The sequence below is a fragment of the Triturus cristatus genome, chromosome 1_2 (assembly GCF_964204655.1).
Source record: "Triturus cristatus chromosome 1_2, aTriCri1.1, whole genome shotgun sequence".
NCBI lineage: Eukaryota > Metazoa > Chordata > Amphibia > Caudata > Salamandridae > Triturus > Triturus cristatus.
In genome coordinates, this window is record NC_140580.1 from 341994985 (window position 1) to 342013236 (window position 18252).

Here is an 18252-nt window from a genome sequence, read left to right on the forward strand (position 1 = left end):
TGGCGCTGCTTATCTCTGTTATTTTTATCGCTGTTGGGCCCTTCGCAACTTTTTTCACGTTTGGGTTTCCTTTTTTATCGGCGTCCAGGTAAATTTTACACGGACATTTGACGCCTTATCGGGGGACTATCGCCTTTTGCCGGCGTTTTGAGAATACACCGTTAACACGGTGTTCGTTTCCCGCAATAGACGGCGTTATGTATGATTGCGTTAACATAGTTTTGCGATAATTATCGCCCGTTCTCGAGCATATCCCCCATTGTGTCTTAAAATTTGACAACATAATTCTGGTACCATATTGAGTTGTGGCTTCCACCCAGAGCAGGGTTGTGAGGAGAAAGCTTGTCAAGCAGTTAATGCCTTGATTGTCCAATTCATCTTCATTTTTCTAAACTCTAGTCTACCTCATCACAGTTCTGATATTTGAGGTGGGCAATGCTAACAAAGAAAGAATAATGACGAAGAATATGGGGGTGGAGTGATTATCCCCACATGGGGTTCAAGGCATTAAAAAGATTCAGGAATATTTCCTCACTGTACTGCAAGAATGAGCTCTCTTGTTACAGCAGAAGACACAGTTGACAACTCAGGCAAACGACCAGCACGTACGAATAAACAACCCACTATGGGCAAAAAAATCTAGGTGATTAAGGAGGGCTAGGTTTGGCCCTGTTAGTAATTTTTAGCCAATGTAATCTACACTTCATCTCTATACCCTCTCTCTTTGACCCCGATGAGGCCAAAATAACTTCTATATTATTGTACCTCATAACAAAACGCTTAACTGTGGGTACAGCCATATTCTGAGCCAGTCTTTGGCTCACAAATTATGATAATTTTTTATAATATTTCAATTCAATATTTTGGAAGAGGCATAGTAGACAGGCAGCCTATATGAGTCCCCTGCAATTAATGTAAAAAACTAATAATACAATAAATTATATGACTATTTTCAACATTCAGCCCCAAAGCAGTGTGGACTGATAAAGCGAGAGCTGACGCTTTTTATCAGGGATAAAGGATGAACTAAAAGACACTCTATCATTGGTGGTAAATCAACTGAATGCATCCACATCTTTGATTGAGTTTGCACTTTAAACTGACAACAGAATCAACAATGGGAAAGATGAGGATTACCCCAAACGAAACCCTCAGCAGGAGTTGACAACCACCAGCACTGCTGAAGGAGTTGATTAACAGATACAGTCTGGAAGTATAAAACACCCTCTTACAAAGACTAAAAAGAGAGAAGGAGAAAGAATGGTCTCTATCCTTGTTGCAGAAAAGCTGGATATTTTTTGCATAGTTTACCAAGAGGTTTGGGTATTTGCAATGTTTGTCTATGTAAGATAACTGACAGAAGACTATTAGCAGGTTGTCAACCAGAAGGTTCCTTTGCTAAATATTGAATTAGAAATATCAGGGCCAGTAATGGGCTTTGCACTGATTTAGTTTGGGGTTTTTCTGTGATTTCTGGGCAACAGCGTTAAAAACAAGCATTGGCAAAACCAGCAGGTCTTGCCTATCCGAATTGTATTGACTCTGTCAATGTTTTTTTTTTTTACATATTGCAGAGCAGTTGAGCTGCTGTGCAATATAACTTAAGGTAAAAAAAAAAAAGCTCCATGACATGGACAGTAGGCGAAACCTATTGGCTTTGCCACTGCTTGTTTTTAGTCACCCTGGCATGGAGGTGTTTTGCTATTTGCTTCCTTCCCCTCAAGCTACTCTCAACAATTAACGATCACATCCCATAGACAAGAAATAAATAGGGTGAAATGTGTCAAGTCATTAATAAACATCTTTGAGAGATGTAAACATTTTTTGACAAAGTCATATTTAAAGTGGCACTGCCTATAAAATATTTACATAATCTAAAGATTTTGTTAGAGGATACTGACTTGTTTTTAATGACAAGCATTGGCAAAGCCAATAGTTCGAGGCAATGCCTGAGCTATTGGCCTTTTCAATGTGAATGGTTTTTAGCCATGTTGTCTAGCAGCGCATCTGTTGTTCAGCATGGCAGAAAGTCACTGAAAGCCCAGACTCACAGGATGTTGAGCTAATATTGAGTCTCTTTGCCCCAATGTTCTATTTATTGTCCTGCCCCTCCTGACACTAAAAAGCGATATGACGTGACCTGCTCTGGGCACATCATATCGCTTTTTTCAGTGACTTTCAGCCATGCTGAACAGCAGATGTGCTGCAAGACATGGATAATAGATAATGCTTGTTCGGTGTTGAAGGAGTCTTGCAGAACAAACGTGGAATTGATAGTGAAAAACAGTTGAAGAGCAAAGTGAAACGAGGCTGTGATGCAACGGCCATAGCTGCCGACAGGGGAACCAGGGAGCCGGGTTTGAGTTTTGGGGTCAGCTGAACAGTTAGTGATTCTAGGTAAATCACTTATGCTTCCCCCTGCGTACAACAACGAATGTGACATTGTGCAAATAAATAAATAAAAGGAGCAGGAAGAGGCAGGTAGTGGGGGGACGGTACAAGCATGGAAGTTGGAGGGGATGGGGAGATGGGCAAGTAACAACAGCAAAGGGTGGGAGGAAGCAACAATGAAGGGGTAAAAAACATACCTTAATTGAAGCAAGATCAGCGACAAAAATGAATGTATCATTATGGAATGTAACTGGTGAGCACTTAAAATGCTCGTTGTTCACGCTATGGCAAGACGGAGGATGAAGCGACCGCTCTAATACCATCGGATCGTGTAAAAAAAAACACGTGCTGCTCATGTTTTAACAACTTTTTAAGAAATGGATTTGTTTATGTACACTTGCATGCAGTCTAGTGGTATGTATGTGTAAAAGGGAGACTATGGTAAGACGGAGGATGGAACGAACGCTCCAATAGAATCTGATCATACAAAAAAAGTAAAATAAAAGCAGCAGTGCTAATGGAGGTTGAGGGGGATGTGTGAAAGAGGGAATCAGGAGGGGATGGGGAGATGTCAAGCAACGGCGGGAGAGGGCAGGAGAAAGCATCAATGAAGGGGTTAAAAACATACCTTAATTGAAGCAGGATCAGCGACAAAAATGAATGTGTCATTGTGGAATATAACTGGTGAGCACTTAAAGTGATCCAATTCTATTGGCTCGTGTCGGTGCTATGGCAAGATTGAGGACAGAGTGAGCGCTCCAATACCATCAGTTTGTGCAAAAAAACAAAAAAACAAGCGCTGTGCATGTTTTACCAGCGTTTTACGAAATGCATTTGTTTATATACACGTCATGCATTTTTGTGGTGTGTGTGTACGTGTACAAGGGAGATGGCCTGAAAACACAAGTGCTCCTATGGTGTGCTTGAAAACAAAGAAAAAATTGCTGCGCAGACCGGGAGCAGGGTAAGGAGACATATAGTTGTTTCATGCGCTATGGGCCAAATACAAGAAGAGGACATGAAGAATGGCATCAAAGAAAACTAGAGCGACGCTGAAGTTTACCAATAGTAGGAGATGGATGGCCTGTAAACCCACAAATAGAACACAACATGTCTCTTCGAGACAGCGCCTGTACTGCCTAGCCGAGCAGCGCATGCGCTATGTAGCTAAGACCTAAAAACAATAGATTTTGCACAGGCGAAACCTACTGGCTTTGTCAATGATTTTTGTAATTTAGATACGGGGTGATTGCGTGCTGCCACTGAGAGGTTAAGTGATTTACCTACATTTAAGGTGTCCTCATGAAAAGAAACCAGTGTTAATGTAAAGCGCTGCTGTTCCTTCAGAGGAGGTTGGCGCTATATAAAATTGCACACAAAAAATGTGAAAAGCAGAGTTGGGGGAGTAGGGGAGTTCAGCAGGGTAAGCAGCAACATGTGGGAGGTGGACGGGCAATGTACAACAAATGCTGGCTGCCATGGAGAGATTAAGTGACTTGGCCATAATCACAAAAATGCGGAAGTGAGGTCGAGGCTACGGAGATAATGTGGCGTCCTCTTGGGAGAGGATGTGGCGTAAGGGCCACAACTGCCGACTATGGAGCTGCGAAACCAGGTTTTCGTTTTGGCGTCGGCTTAACATCCTTGACTCTGGGTGAATTACTTAGTCTCGCCGTGTCTACAAAAATGATTGTGTCCTTGTGCAAAGTAACTATTGCTAATGTAAAGCACTCCGATACCTTTGGGTGGTGTTTGACTCTATATAAAACTGCACACAAAAAAGTCGCTGGTGCTTATGTAAAACGCTCAAATACCTTCGGATGGTGTTGATGCCACCTAAAACAAACGTGAAAAGCACAGTCGGGGGTGGAGGGGATCTGGGGTAGAGGGGATCTCTGCAATGGAAGTTCATCTTGGGCAAGGAGCGACGGGCGGGAGGTTGATGGTCAACCAAAAGCCAATGGAGGTTGTCACAGGGAGTTTAAGTGATTTGCCTGTGTTTGTGGTGTCCTCGTGAAAAGCTACTGGTGTTAATGTAAATCACTCCAGTTCCTTCGGGTGGTGTTGGCGCTATGTAAAACTGCACAAAAAAATGTGAAAAGCAGAGTAAGAGGAGGGGGGATTTGTGCAACGGAGTTCAGCAGGGCAAGCAGCCACATGTGGGAGGTGGACTGGCAACCAACAGCAAATGCAGGCTGCCATGGGGTGATTAAGTGATTTGGCCATAATCACAAAATGCTGAACTGATGCCGAGGCTAAGGTGGCATCCTCTTGGGAGAGGATGTGGGATAAGGGCCAGAAGCTGCCCACTATGGAGCTTTGTAACTGGGTTTGAGTTTCGGCATTGGCTTAAACGCCCTTGATTCTGGGCAAATCCCTAAATCTCCCTGTGCCTACAAAAGTGAATGTATCCTTGTGTAAGGAACTGGTGCTGATGTAGAGCACTCCAATACCTTAGGGTGGTGCAGTCGCCAAGCACGCTTATTCACAAAGAAAAAGGTAGTGCCAAAAAAGGAGGAAGAAAAGTTAAAAAAGAGCACTTGGTCCAAGATCCACTAATAAGAAAACACACAGAGAAATACAAACACAACAGGAAATAGCTTACTGCAAGCAAGGAAAACGGAGTGGCAAGCAAATGAACACATTAAAAGTAATAGCAGGCTGTAAGACCCTTTCAAGATTTTTTTGAAATACAAAAGACTTCGCAGGCATTGTGCAGTTGAAACTTAAAAAGGCCCTTTTAACAGTCTGCATGAAAAGAAATCTGAAGAAACCAAAAGTGTTGATGGGATACTACTGACATCCGGAGATGTGAGGAAAGAATCTTTATCACTAATAATGCTCATTATGATTGCAGTGTACGGAATCTGACTTGACTTGATTAATGCCACTTATTTTTCAGTAATTTATGGTATTCCTTGGCATAAATCGCGTATTAATTGGACTGCATACAAATAACTTTTTCCTTGAAGCATTGTACATGCCAATGTTTCCCTTGTATGAACCAGATTCAGCTTCTTCTTGGCTCACAGTTACTGCATCTGAATAATCACCTTTAACAATCCTGTATAGCAAGAGACCCTGGTTGTATTTTGACTTAAAGCACAGATACATCACCCCCACTAGACTGAGCTATTGACTTACTAGTGAGAGAATTTGTCTCTCTTAGCCAGGCTCCCACAGTCAAATGCAACTGCCTGTGTTGAAGACCAAAGACTCTGACACAAGTTCTGGGTGCTCTGAGAGCAGATGCTGGGCCTCTCCACATCCAGTATAGTTTCTTATTCTCACTCTTTTATACTCTTTCTAGACTATTTCTAGACTAATAAAACTTGGAGTTTGGTCAAGGTCACTCATGTAGGCGATTACGCATTGTTTAAATATTTACAGGTGTAGTGTTTTACTTTATTTAGCAGATGTTACACCACTTGAATGATTATCTTTTTCTCCCGTTCTGCTCCTTGCAACAATTCCATTATGCCTCATGACATACTGACTGTAGTCAAAGGTTTTGACAGAGACAGATGCCTCCAACTTTGCTAAAAAGGAAAAGGCTATTTTATCACAGAGACCCTCAGTCTCAAAAGTTAACAGTTGTATGAAATTATACCATCTATGATAGGGAATTAATGGGTATCAAAGAGGTATTTATATAGTTGAAGCACTATAAGGAAGTAGCGCAACAAGATGCAATAGTATGGACCAATGATAGAAATGTAGGGATATTTAGATCCATGCAGCATCTTAATATTAGACATGCAATATAGAGTCTGTTTTTTTCTCGAGATTTCACCATATTATTTTTGATTAGTCTGGATAAAGGCATTTAAAGGCTGATGCATTGTCTTGACAAATGACAGATGGTGAAATTGCTCCACCAGCTCCATCCATACAGCCCCCCCCACCCAAGTTGGAAAAGAAAACAAAGCGGAATGCTTCCTGAACAACCTCGGAACCTCAAGAGTCAGAAAGGAAAAAGTGATATGCAGAAATAGTGTTCTGAACATCTAGTCCAGTAGTAGGTTTGTCACAACAATTTCTTGCCAAGCTTATATTTCATGCTCATTCTGACTCTGACCAATGAATCATGCAGTGGTGCTAGGACTCACCTGAAATTGAGCATCCCAGAATCAGAAGAACTAGTTATTTAGTATCACATCGCTACTGGTGGCCTGGCCTCTTAGAAAAGAGTTAACGATTATTGAAACATGTATTGTTATGTTTAAGCAAAGGCAATTTTAATTAGATCCTCAGGCCTCTAGCAACCCCTACCCACAATTCATCATCCTTGGGTTAATGTATCTACCAGCCAATTGGCGCTTATTCTCTCAGCAGGTGGCCTACATCCCATGGGTGGAGAATTTTCATACCAAAGTCAAAAACAACAGTTGATGGACAGAATGCAGGGCAATGTCATACATTCACCCCAGTACAGAGATCTGGGCCTAAATCCCTCGTTTCTTTTGCTCACCATGCCGGTTTCAGGGTTTCACCCCTCTTCAGCCAGGATAGCTTGATTCCAGTACAGAGATCTGGGACTAAAGGCATTGTTTTATTGCTCACCATGCCATTCCAGTTTGAACCCAGCCATATGCAAATCAGTCTTGAACCTGTGCCTCATGGGATCAGTCCAGCCCGAACTGCCAAGCCAGGTCCTCCCTGGACTGGAAACAAGCATCCTAGGACCGGTTTCGGGGTTTCACCCCTCTTCAGCCAGGATAGCTTGATTCCAGTGGCATGGAGAGCACAGGACCCACGTCTGGGCATACCCGTCCCACTCGGGGTGACAAATGCAAAAAGAACAGTTGATGGACAGAATGCAGAACAATGTCATACATTCACCACAGTACAGAGATCTGGGCCTAAATCCATCGTTTTTTTGCTCACAATGCCATTCCAGTTTGAACCCAGCCATATGCAAATCAGTCTTGACCCTGTGTCTCATGGGATCAGTCCAGCCTGAACTGCCAAGCCAGGTCCTCCCTGGACTGGAAACAAGCATCCTAGGACCGGTTACGGGGTTTCACCCCTCTTCAGCCAGGATAGCTTGAGTCCAGTGGCATGGAGAGCACTTTCTGTGTCTTTTGCTTTCATGCCAAAGTCGTCACACCGGTGTTTCCATCTTCTAAGTAGTTATCCCTCCTAATGTAGATATTCCAGAATATTTAACAGAGATTGGGTCACTCATGGCTCAGAATATTCACCTCACACTCAGTTGCCCCCACCCCTGTTTTCAGTAGAAATACAGAAATTATCTGGGGGCCCTGGGACCTGTTTCTCACCGCTCCTCCATTCACATTGATGTTTTAAGCCCTATCAAAAAATCTGAAATTTGATTTTGTTGGCATTATGTGTAAAGCAGTATAAAGCAATCATCTAACGGCCCTTTTCATAACATCTAGACACAAAATGTTCACCAAATTCCAATAGTAATATGAGGTCAAGGATACACAATCCAAGACATTTTGACCATGGGCAAAGTGGGCAATTGCCCAGGGCCCTCACCTTCCAAGGTGCCCTCTGAACACTCCCTCAACTACTCTCTGTTTGACTATACGTTTCAACCTCTCTACCCCCTGAATGTATCCAAACTCTCGCTCTACATTATCCTCTCCTGGCACCCCACTGCTCTCTTTTCGCTGCGTATGTCCTACATCTATTTTACCTTTGTCTCAACCTCATCCATGTCTTTACTTCACCTCTCTTTCTCTGTCATATATGTATACCACAACTCCCTTTCTTTTTCTCACCCCTTACCCCCTTACTCACTTGACCACTTTCTACTTCACTTCCACTGTTTTCTTTCTCTCTCTACCTCCCATCTTCCAATGTCATATCTCTCTCACTACCCCATCTCTTTCTCTCTCTCTCCCACAACATAACCTCTCTATTTATATAACCATTTGTTTGCTGCTTCGCCCCTCCACCTCTCCAACTTTCTCTTTACCTGAGTTTGCTCCCTCCCCGTCTCACTACCTTGTTTCATTCTTGCAACTCTTTCTCTATTACTACCTCTTTTTCTCCATCATTATCTCCTCTCATTTTCATTTCTCCTTGCTCCATCTACATTTCAACCCATCCTCTGTAATTAGCCTCTTTATCTGTACTTATGCATCTTTCTACCTCACATGCCCGACTGCATCTTTCTCTCTAGATTTCACAACTAACTTTATCTTCCTGACCCTCTCTCTTCCTCTGTGTTAACCTAAACTCTTTCTCTACTTTACCTTGGTCTCTCTATTTGCCATTTTTTCCATCTGCACCTCATCTTTCCTTCTATCTTTCACCCTACTCCACAAACCTTTCTCTCAGCCTCACTATTCACTTTACCTGATCTGTGTTCTTAGAAGTCACTTCTAATTTTACCCATTTCTACCTCATGACTTTCCCTATCTTGCATCTTTCTATACACATCTCACTGCCTCACTTCTCTTTCTTTGTACATCTACCTCTCTCTTCCTCTACCTCTCACTGATTCATCTCTCTGTACCATACATCTCAGTCTTACTCACCCATCCCTCATTCTACCCATAATCCTTACTATCTCACCCCTTTTTCATCGCATCTGTCTGTCTACCTCATCTCTTCTTCTACCCTTTTTTCCTCTACATCACCTCTCTCAATACACCATTCTCTATTATCTTCCTGATTATCTCTGTCTGCTGCCTCCTCCCATTTCTCTTACAAAGCAGTCAGAGGTCACTTTCTACCCAAAAAATCATACACATTGAAAGAGAGAGGAGTAAGAAGACAGGGTAAAAGAACATAGGAAAATGGCATAAGTGTATGTAATGGCCGCTTTCCATCCAATGCCAATGCTTCCCTGACTTCTCGAAGAGAGGTTTACAAGAGTAATATAAACTATATTCTTTTGGACATTAGGTTTTGGAGTGCCATGGTCGGAATGATGGTAACTCAAAGAGAAGAGAGTGACCATTACCCATTATCTCTTTAAGTACATGATTTACTGCTCAATGGCCCACCATGTAACTCATGTAAGAATCCTGATGCCCTGACAATTAGCGACAATCACAGGACAGTCAGATAGAATGCCATCTGTAATTCCAATGATGTCATCTCAAAGATCTATGAGACAGTGGGTCCTGCACTACATTTGATGATTGAAAATATTGACGGGCACAACCTAGTCTTAGAGACTCATGCCAACCTTTTTTGGGAAACTCAAAGACTACTTTCAGAAAGTATACAAGCCTATTACTAGAGTTCCTAGCCCCTAAGAATAGTTCACACTGACCTGTAGAGCTGCCAAGACTGCACTCCTAGTGATTACTAAGCAGGGAGAAAGGGCCAAGATATTGACAGCCTTGCCAATTTACACTGCTAGGCAGCACTCAGCAAAAATGGAGTGGGAATTTGGAAATGTGAGCAGAATTATTAGAAGCAGCCAAGACTAATGATGTGAAGATCTTCTGGCATATATTGAGGCATGGCAGTCATGACTTTACTATGAGACCAGAAATCCACATCCTGCTCAGTGGTTAGGTGAATCATTTTGAACCACTTTGTGCAAGTACATCCCCGTTTTCTATTCCAGATATCTTGAATGATGAGAACAATTATTCCCAAGCAAGTAGTATTAGACAACATCACTCTCTCTCTCTCTGCAAGCTAGTGAGAAGGCAGTTACTTCCCAGAGGCAGAGGAACATCCTAGGTTTGAGTAGGGCCCCTACGGACTTGTTCCATTCAGAGATCTGGGCGACTTCCATAAATCTTATCTTTAATGCCTTAGCCATGAGGGCTTCAATTTCTTCCCCTTGGAAGGGTACTGACATTGTATCCATCTTTAAGAAGGGCTGCAGAAACTTGCCGGGAAATTATCTTGCCCTTAGTCTCCAGGATGACATCCGTAAATATAATCCAAAAAGGTCTTTGATAAGTTAAGCGACTGGATAAAGAAAAATTAATGGCTGTGTTAGCTTTTTGACTAATTGTGAAAATGATGCGCTGACTCTTGCCAGGAAGACAGTTTCTATGCTACTTTTTGTTGACGACACCCTCCTTATTTCTAAATTCACAAAAGGACAACAAATCCTGTGTCATAGTATACCATACACCCAGGGACTGTAAATTAAATGCTAATAGTGGACCTGCAGTAGCCATTCAAACCGCTCTCAGACCTGCCACTGCAGGGTCAGTATGTGCATTTTACTGACACCTCAACTTGGCATTTAAGGCCCTTTGCTAAGCTATAAACATCCATTTTATGACACTTAAGTCACGCCTAAGGTAGGCCCTGAGTTGCCCATAGGGCAGGGTGCAGTGTTAGTAAAAGGTAGGACATGTACTTTTAAGCTTTGCATGTTCTAGTAGTGAAAAACACATCAATTCGTTTTTCACTACTGTGAGACCTACTCCTCTCATAGGTAAACATTGGGAATTCCTTAATACACTTTTAAGCTATAATTCCTGGTTAGAAAGGATTAGCTGTGTCACGTTTCATATTTCATTTCTTTGAAATGGTAATGATAAATCCTCTTTACTGGTAAAGTTGTATTTAACATTACTATTTTAGAAAGTGGTAATTTCTCTGCTCTTATAGCTCTGTGTGTCTGCAGGCTGTCTTCGATACATGTCTGGGGGTGGGTGACAGCTACACTTTGTGCATTACCTCTAGAGAGCCACTAACAAAGGTGTGTCTGAGTACTTATCTGCACTTATCTGCATTCCTATGGCTCTTCCTGAGCAGTAAGGAAGGAAAGGACTGATACTCACATCTGAATAGGTAATGGCCTGACCCCACACAAAGGGCTGATTTCCCTCCACAGATAGTCTGGAGCCAGGGCTGACAAAGAAAGGATACATGTGCACTTCAAAGACCCTTCTTTGAAGTCACCCCACTTCAAAGGCACATTTGGGAATAATTATTGGGTCTCTGACTCTACAAAATCAGATACTTCTGGACCTACAACTAGACTCTGTCAGAAGAACTGCTGTGCTGCATCAAGGACTGACAATCTGCTGGACTCCTGATCTGGACGGCTGTTTTTCTGCTGTGCTGCCCTGCTGCTTACTGACCCTGCTGAGGAGAGCTGGATTTGCAACTAAAGTGATCTCCAAGGGCTTGTTAGCTTGCCTCTGTTGCTTGAGACTCAGGGCTATCAAAGTCTCTACCCCTGCTCCAGGTTCACTGGAAGTGGACCCAGATACTTGTATCAGAGAAATTGACGCATCTCCAGTCTGCGATAGCAGAACCGGCACATCAATCTGGTTGCGAGAGTAGAACCCTGTGCATCGCTTCGGAACCAGCGCATTGCCGCCACTGCATGGAGAAGATCGACGCTTCGTCCCTCCAGTGTAGATTAACACAGCTCATCGTCTTTGGAACCACCACGCCCTCAAGCGGTGGACCACTAAATGGACTCGACCCATAACCTCGATGAAGGGCCAACATCAACGCATCACTCATCTTCACCGTGCATCTCACTGCTGTGACCAGGATCAGGGTACTCTGTTCACTAGGCCTGAGTGGCTACTGTCCCTAGTAAGTGCTCCATCGCTGTCAGCTTGAACTGTTGACTTTGCCCCGGTCCAGCACAACCAGTTAACCCCCTTAGCCTCTTATTTCTTCTAAGCGGTAGAACTCTTTTTATTGTTTAAAAATTCATAACTCAACTTCTACTTATTGGATTTTTTGTCGTTTTGGTCTTGATTTATTTATACAATTTTGTCTATATTTCTAAACCTTTGTGGAGTCTTTTTGTTGTGTTTTTCTTGTGTTACTCTGTGTGTGTGTGTGCTGCACAAATACTTTACACATTGTCTGTCTAGATAAGCCTGACTGCTCTAAGCTAAGTTACCAGAGGGTGAGCACAGGTTATTTTTTCATGTGTATCTATCTTACCATGTCTAGAGTGGTGGCCTCTACTCAGACAAGGTGCATACCTCTGCCAACTAGAGATCCCATTTCTAACACTGATTATCCGCTGTGAGGATAGGATTTGTGTTTGTGCAATAACATATAGTAACCCATTGTTCACTACAAGTCTATACTAACACCAATTTGAGCCTTTTTCAATTCTACCTGATTGGCTGTTTAATTTACTTGCTAAACCATGCCTCTCTCTGAAGATGCCACACCTGCATCTGGCGTCATTGATTTTGAGCTGGCCAAGTTGGAACATTATAGTGTGGCTCTGCTTAAAGATTTTTACAAAGACTTTCACGTGCCCATGAGAGGCTTCATCTGGAAGGTGGAGCTGCAGAAAGCTCTGAGAGCCTGAGTAGAGGCCCAAACATTTGTGACTGAGGCTCCGGAGAAGGAGGAGCAGGAAATTCAAGAGGAGGATGACCTGATTCTGCAGTCTGAGGTGGCTCTGGGACTGCCTGTGGAGAGGGCCAGCAACTTGCTGGAAGCAGTAGTGATCCCTAGAGCAGGGAGCAGTGTCTCCTCCAAGAACCTCTCCATGGATCAGCCGGCAGACAGGAGGGAGGGAGAAAAACTAAACTTGGAGATTGCCAGACTGGAGCAGGCACAAACACTTGCTTTGGCTGAGAAGGAGCAAGCCCTTGCCAGATTGGAGAAGGAGCAGGCTCTTGCTAGATAGAAGAAAAAACAAGCTCTAGAGGAGAGGAAAATAGCCATAGAGGAGAGAAAGATGTCTCATGAGCCGAGTCTCAGAGAGCTGGACTTAAGAGCCCACCAAGTGGGGTCCAGCAATGCTGGCAGCATTCCTGCAGTGTCCACTAGTGATTCAACAGTAAGGATACCCAAGGATTAGGTGCCCAGTTATGGAATGGGGGGGGTGAAATAGGTAAATGGTTTGCAGCCTATAAAGCGGCTCTGAGAGGACACAAGGCCCCAGAGGAGTCGGGGTGGTCGTGCATGGAGGTATATGCCCACAGTTGGAAGGGACATACTCCTTACACTATATATAGAAGACCAGACATGCTACACTTCTATGAAGGCCATCTTAGTCAGCAAGTGTAGGTTGACCCCTTAAAAGTATAGGCAACGGTTCAGGGCCAGCCACAAACTCTTCACACAGATATGGTTGTGATTTGTTGATTATGCTAGTAAGGCACTAAAGGCCTGGGTGAGGGGCAGCAAGGTTGATGATTATTTAGGGCCGTACAACTTATTTTTAAAGGAACACATGCTTGATACTTGTTTTCTAGAGTTGCGCCAACACCTGGCTGATAGCAAGCTTACTGATCCCAGGAAGCTTTCAGAGGAGACGGGGAACTGGGTCAGCATCAAGATAAAAAGACAGCGTTCTCTATAGGTGCCCAAAACAACTCACAGGAGAAAGTGTATGGTTCTCATTCCTAATCTGCCCACTGGAAGAAAAACTACCCTGGCGATTCAGCAGCCCAAGCTCATCCCAGGTAATGGGGGAGGTTTAGTGTGGTTACCCTAGTGCACCTGGGTGACAGTGAGATGGTTCCTCCACTTGACCTCAAATACTACCAAGCATAGGCAATGGGTTACCATCAATGGGAATGGTGTTGAGGCTCTGAGGGATACAGGTGCCAGCATGACTATGGGAAGGAGCCAGTTGGTGCCCCTGAGCAGGTTATTCCCAATGTATTCCACCAGGTTGTGGTGGCTGACAACAGATATAGTCACTGTCCAAAGGTCCTTGTTCCATTTGAAAGGGGGACTTTAGGTCTTCTGAGGGTTGCTGTGAGCCCTGCCATGGCTGTGGACTGTTTGTATAGTAATGACCTTGAGCACACTACCTGGAAGAAAGTGGAGCTCAAGGCTCATGTGCGGATGCTGGGTTTACCTGACCCGATCTGTGCTATGGCGAGGTCCATGGCTGCCAAGAATGGAAGTCAATAAAGGGGTGGAGCCTGGAATAATGGCCAGCCAGCTACTAAGAAGGGTGAAGAAAGAGGGTGTGGGAAACCAGCCCCTGAATCTCTTCCCAGTGAGGTGGATGAAGCACATGTGGTGGTTGCTCCAGAGCCCACTGAGGGGGACATTGCTTCAATTGGCGACCTGCCTGAGCTTGCTAGATTGCATGTGAAAGGAGGACCACCCAAAGAGGAGCTATGGAGTACCCAACCCTTTTGGGAATGAGGCAACAAGTCGAAGCCCAAGCAGCTCTTGAAGACGTCATATTTACTGGGAGGACAACATATTTTACAGTGAGCCTAAGGCTCCTGTGCATTGGACAACAAGGGCCCTGGTGGTCCCCCGATGTTACAGCATCTTCCTCCTCGATCTGGTTAACAACATTCTCTTAGAAGGACACCTGGGCCAAGGCATGGCTTGTCCTCCACTTTTATTGGCCTCAGATTATGGCTTCCTCAGATGCATTCTGTAGGACTTCTGCAACTTGCCAAGCCAGTGGGAAGACACGGCAGAGGCTTAAAGCCCACTGTTAAGAGAGCAAGGACGCCAAAAGCCCCTGTATGAATATGACAAACAGAAATGTCTGCCGCTGACAACTCTCAGCCACTGGATTATAATGTAGGCCTTCCAAATATAGTCTTTGGACTGGGTCCGCCCCCCCCCCTTTGAATAGGAGTCCTCATCGAAGAGCTTGATTTCATCCACTCCTGGAATAGTACTCCATTTTGTTTCTCCGGGTACCTCAAAAAGAAACACACCCGGGAACCACTACCAACACCTGTGTTTTGTGCCAAAGAAATAAAACGGAAGTGTGAGGGAGTGCTTAGGTTCTTAGTACCCTTTCTTCCCTTTTCCTTGAGGGTATCCCTTCAGACAAACAACGTCACCAACGACCCCAAAATTCCCAATGTGGAGCTTGCCTTTGGCCACGGCCCAAAGTCAAAGCCATGGAGTCCTGGTGTTGCTCACCTTGAATACCGGTGCAGACTGGCCAGTTTGCTGTTTCTCTGCCTCCTTCCACGGTCCAGGTAGTGGTCGTCCCTCTCTCCCCTGGTGCAGCTCTCTTTCAGGTTCTTGGCTCCTTGGGCTGCCATTCCCCGGACTCCTGACGGCTTTCTTCCTCACCGTTCCTCCTGCACAACAGACTCGTCACCTCTCCTCCCTGCCCTTACCTCCATCTTTCCCTCCTCCTTTTTCCACCCTCTCTCTGATGTCATCAACAGGGACGTCTGGGCATCTGGAGTGCTCGGCATATAGTTTCCTTGGTCTCCTTCATCAGTCATGTTGGAAGTGTCCACCATATTACATCCTCCTTAATCCCTTGCCTGTCATTGGCACACCCTTTGAGTGGGTGGGCATCAACATTATTGGGCCTATGGCTCCCCAAACTGCTTCAGGCAACAGGTTTATCCTGGTTCTGATGGATTATGCCACTAGATACTCAGAGGGAATCCCTCCGAGGATCACAACTGCACCTGTGGTTTCAAAAGCTTTGATGGGAATTTTTACCCGAGTGGGTTTCCCCAAGGAAATGGTGTCTGAGAGGGGCACCAGCTTCATGCCTGCTATATGCAGTAAATGTGAAAGGAGTATGGGGTAACCTACTAGTTCTCCACTCCTTACCACCCTTAAACAAATGGTCTTGATGAGAGATTCAGCAAGACCCCTGGAGGGCATGGTGAGAGGTCTGCTTAAGGCCTTGAGGAGTAAGTGGGACATCCTCTTGCCATACCTGTTGATTGCCCACAGGGAAGTACCACAGAAGGGAGTGGGTTTCAGCCGCTTTGAGCTTCTTTATTGGCACCCTGTCAGAGGACCTCTGAGGTTAGTGAAGGAGGGCTGGGAGCAAGTTCCCAGGAAGATTCCCCAGGATGTAGTGAACAACATGCTGGCCTCCAGAAGCCAAATGGCTAAGTTTTGGAAGCAAGTTCCTGACAGGCTAGGAAGCCACTTAGGATGTCATGAAGCAGTGGTATGAGGAAACTTCTACCACTGTGGAATTGACTCCTGGGCAGAAAGTGTGGGTTATGCAACCAGTGGAGCCCAGGGTCCTCCAGGACTGTTGGACTGGGCCTTAAGACATGATTGAGAAGAAGGGTGAGGCCATCTACCTGGTGGATCTCAAGACCCCTAGGCAACACCACAGGGTACTGATATCAATGGCCTCAGACCCTGCTTTGAGAGGTTTAAGCTTACCATGCTGTTGGTGATAGATGGGGAGTGAACCCCTCCCTGACCTGTCAGACTCTAAGAAGAAAGACGGATCTGTAAAGGGAGGAATCCTGTCCCCAAGTCTGACTCCTGAACTGCAGAGGGACAGTCACCAAGTGTTGGGGCAATACTCCTCTTTGTTTTCCCTTATCCTGGGACTACCCACCTGTGTGCCCATGATGTAGACACGGGAGACAACCTCCCTGTCAGGAATAAGTCTTACAGGTTGTCTGAAGGTGAGGGCCAGCATTAAGAGTGACGTCTCGAAAATGCTGGAATTGGGGTGATCATAGAACCCTCCAGTAGCCCCTGGTGGAATTCTGTGGTGTACCAAATGCTGCCCCACTGGGCACCACACCTGAACTCAGGTTCTATATAGATTACAGAGGGCTATACTCAGTCACAAAGACCGATGCTCATCCCATCTCCCAGGCTGATGAGCTGATTGGCCAGTTAAGGGCTATCCAGTACTTAAGTACCTTTGACCTAATGTCAGGGTACTGGCAGATCACCCTAACAGAAGCAGCCAACGTGAGGTCAGTCTTCTCCACTCCAGAGGACCACTACCAGTTTAGGGTGAAGGCCTTTGGACTCAGAAATGTCCCTGCCACCTTCCAGAGGTTAGTGAACCTGGTCCTTGCTGGGAAAGAGGCCTTCACAGCTGCCTATCTAGATGACATAGCTGTCCACAGTAGCAGTTGGAAGGACTACCTTTTTCACCTCCAGGAAGTGCTTCAGGTTCTGCAACAGGCAGGCCTGACTTTCAAGGCCAGTAAGCGCCAGATAGGGCAAAGGTCTCTGGTGTTCCTGGAACACCAAGTGGGCAGGGGCAAGGTGCAGCCCCTCCAGGCCAAGAAAGAGATTATCATGGCCTGGGAGCACCCCAAAACCCAAAATGAGGTTGGAGCATTCTTGGGCCTCACTGGGTACTATAGGAGGCTTGTTAAGGATTATGGCACCATTGTTGTCCCCTTGACAGAGCTGGCTTCTAAGAAGCAGCGCAGAAATATGATTTGGACAGAGGCATGCCAAAAAGAATTTGACTCCCTTAAGAAAGCCATATGCAGAGATCCTATGCTCAAAGCCCCTGAGTACACCAGGAGTTTATCATTCAAACAGATTCCTTAGAGCATATCACAGGGGCAATACTTTCACAGCTAAATGAAGAGGGCCTAGACAAACCTGTAGCTTTCATCTACAGGAGGTTACTCCCCGGGGAACAAAGGCGGAGTGCTATAGACGGAGAAACCTTTGCTGTGGTCTGGGCACTGAAGAAGTTGAGACCATGCCTGGTTGGTACTCACTTTCTCATTCAGATTGGCCACAGGCCCCTCAGGTGGCTCATGCAAATGAGGGTTGAAAATCCCAAACTGCTGAGGAGTTCATGGCCCTACAGGGTTTGGGATTCAGGGTGGGACACAGACCAATGATGATGGTCCGCCTTAGTTATCAGAACTCCGTAGAGGTTGAGTAGATCTCCTCACTTTCAGCTGGGGGACACGTGTTAGGTCTGTCATCCTTAGGGTGGTCTTCCCCTAAACATTTTGCCAGCTTATCTCCTGTCTTTGCTGTGTTTTTTTGTTGGCCTTAGGACTCTGATCAATTTACCACTGCTGACCAGTGTTTAAGTGCATTTGCTTCTCCCCTATAACATGGTAACATTGGTGTATACACAATTGGTATGTTTAATTTACTTGTAAGTCCCTTGTAAATTGGTGTACCATATTCCCAGGGCCTGTACATTAAACTCTACTATTGGGACTGTAGCACTGAAGATACCATCCACACAAGTAACCTTCCAAACCTCAAGCATGCCTACCACTGCAGGGC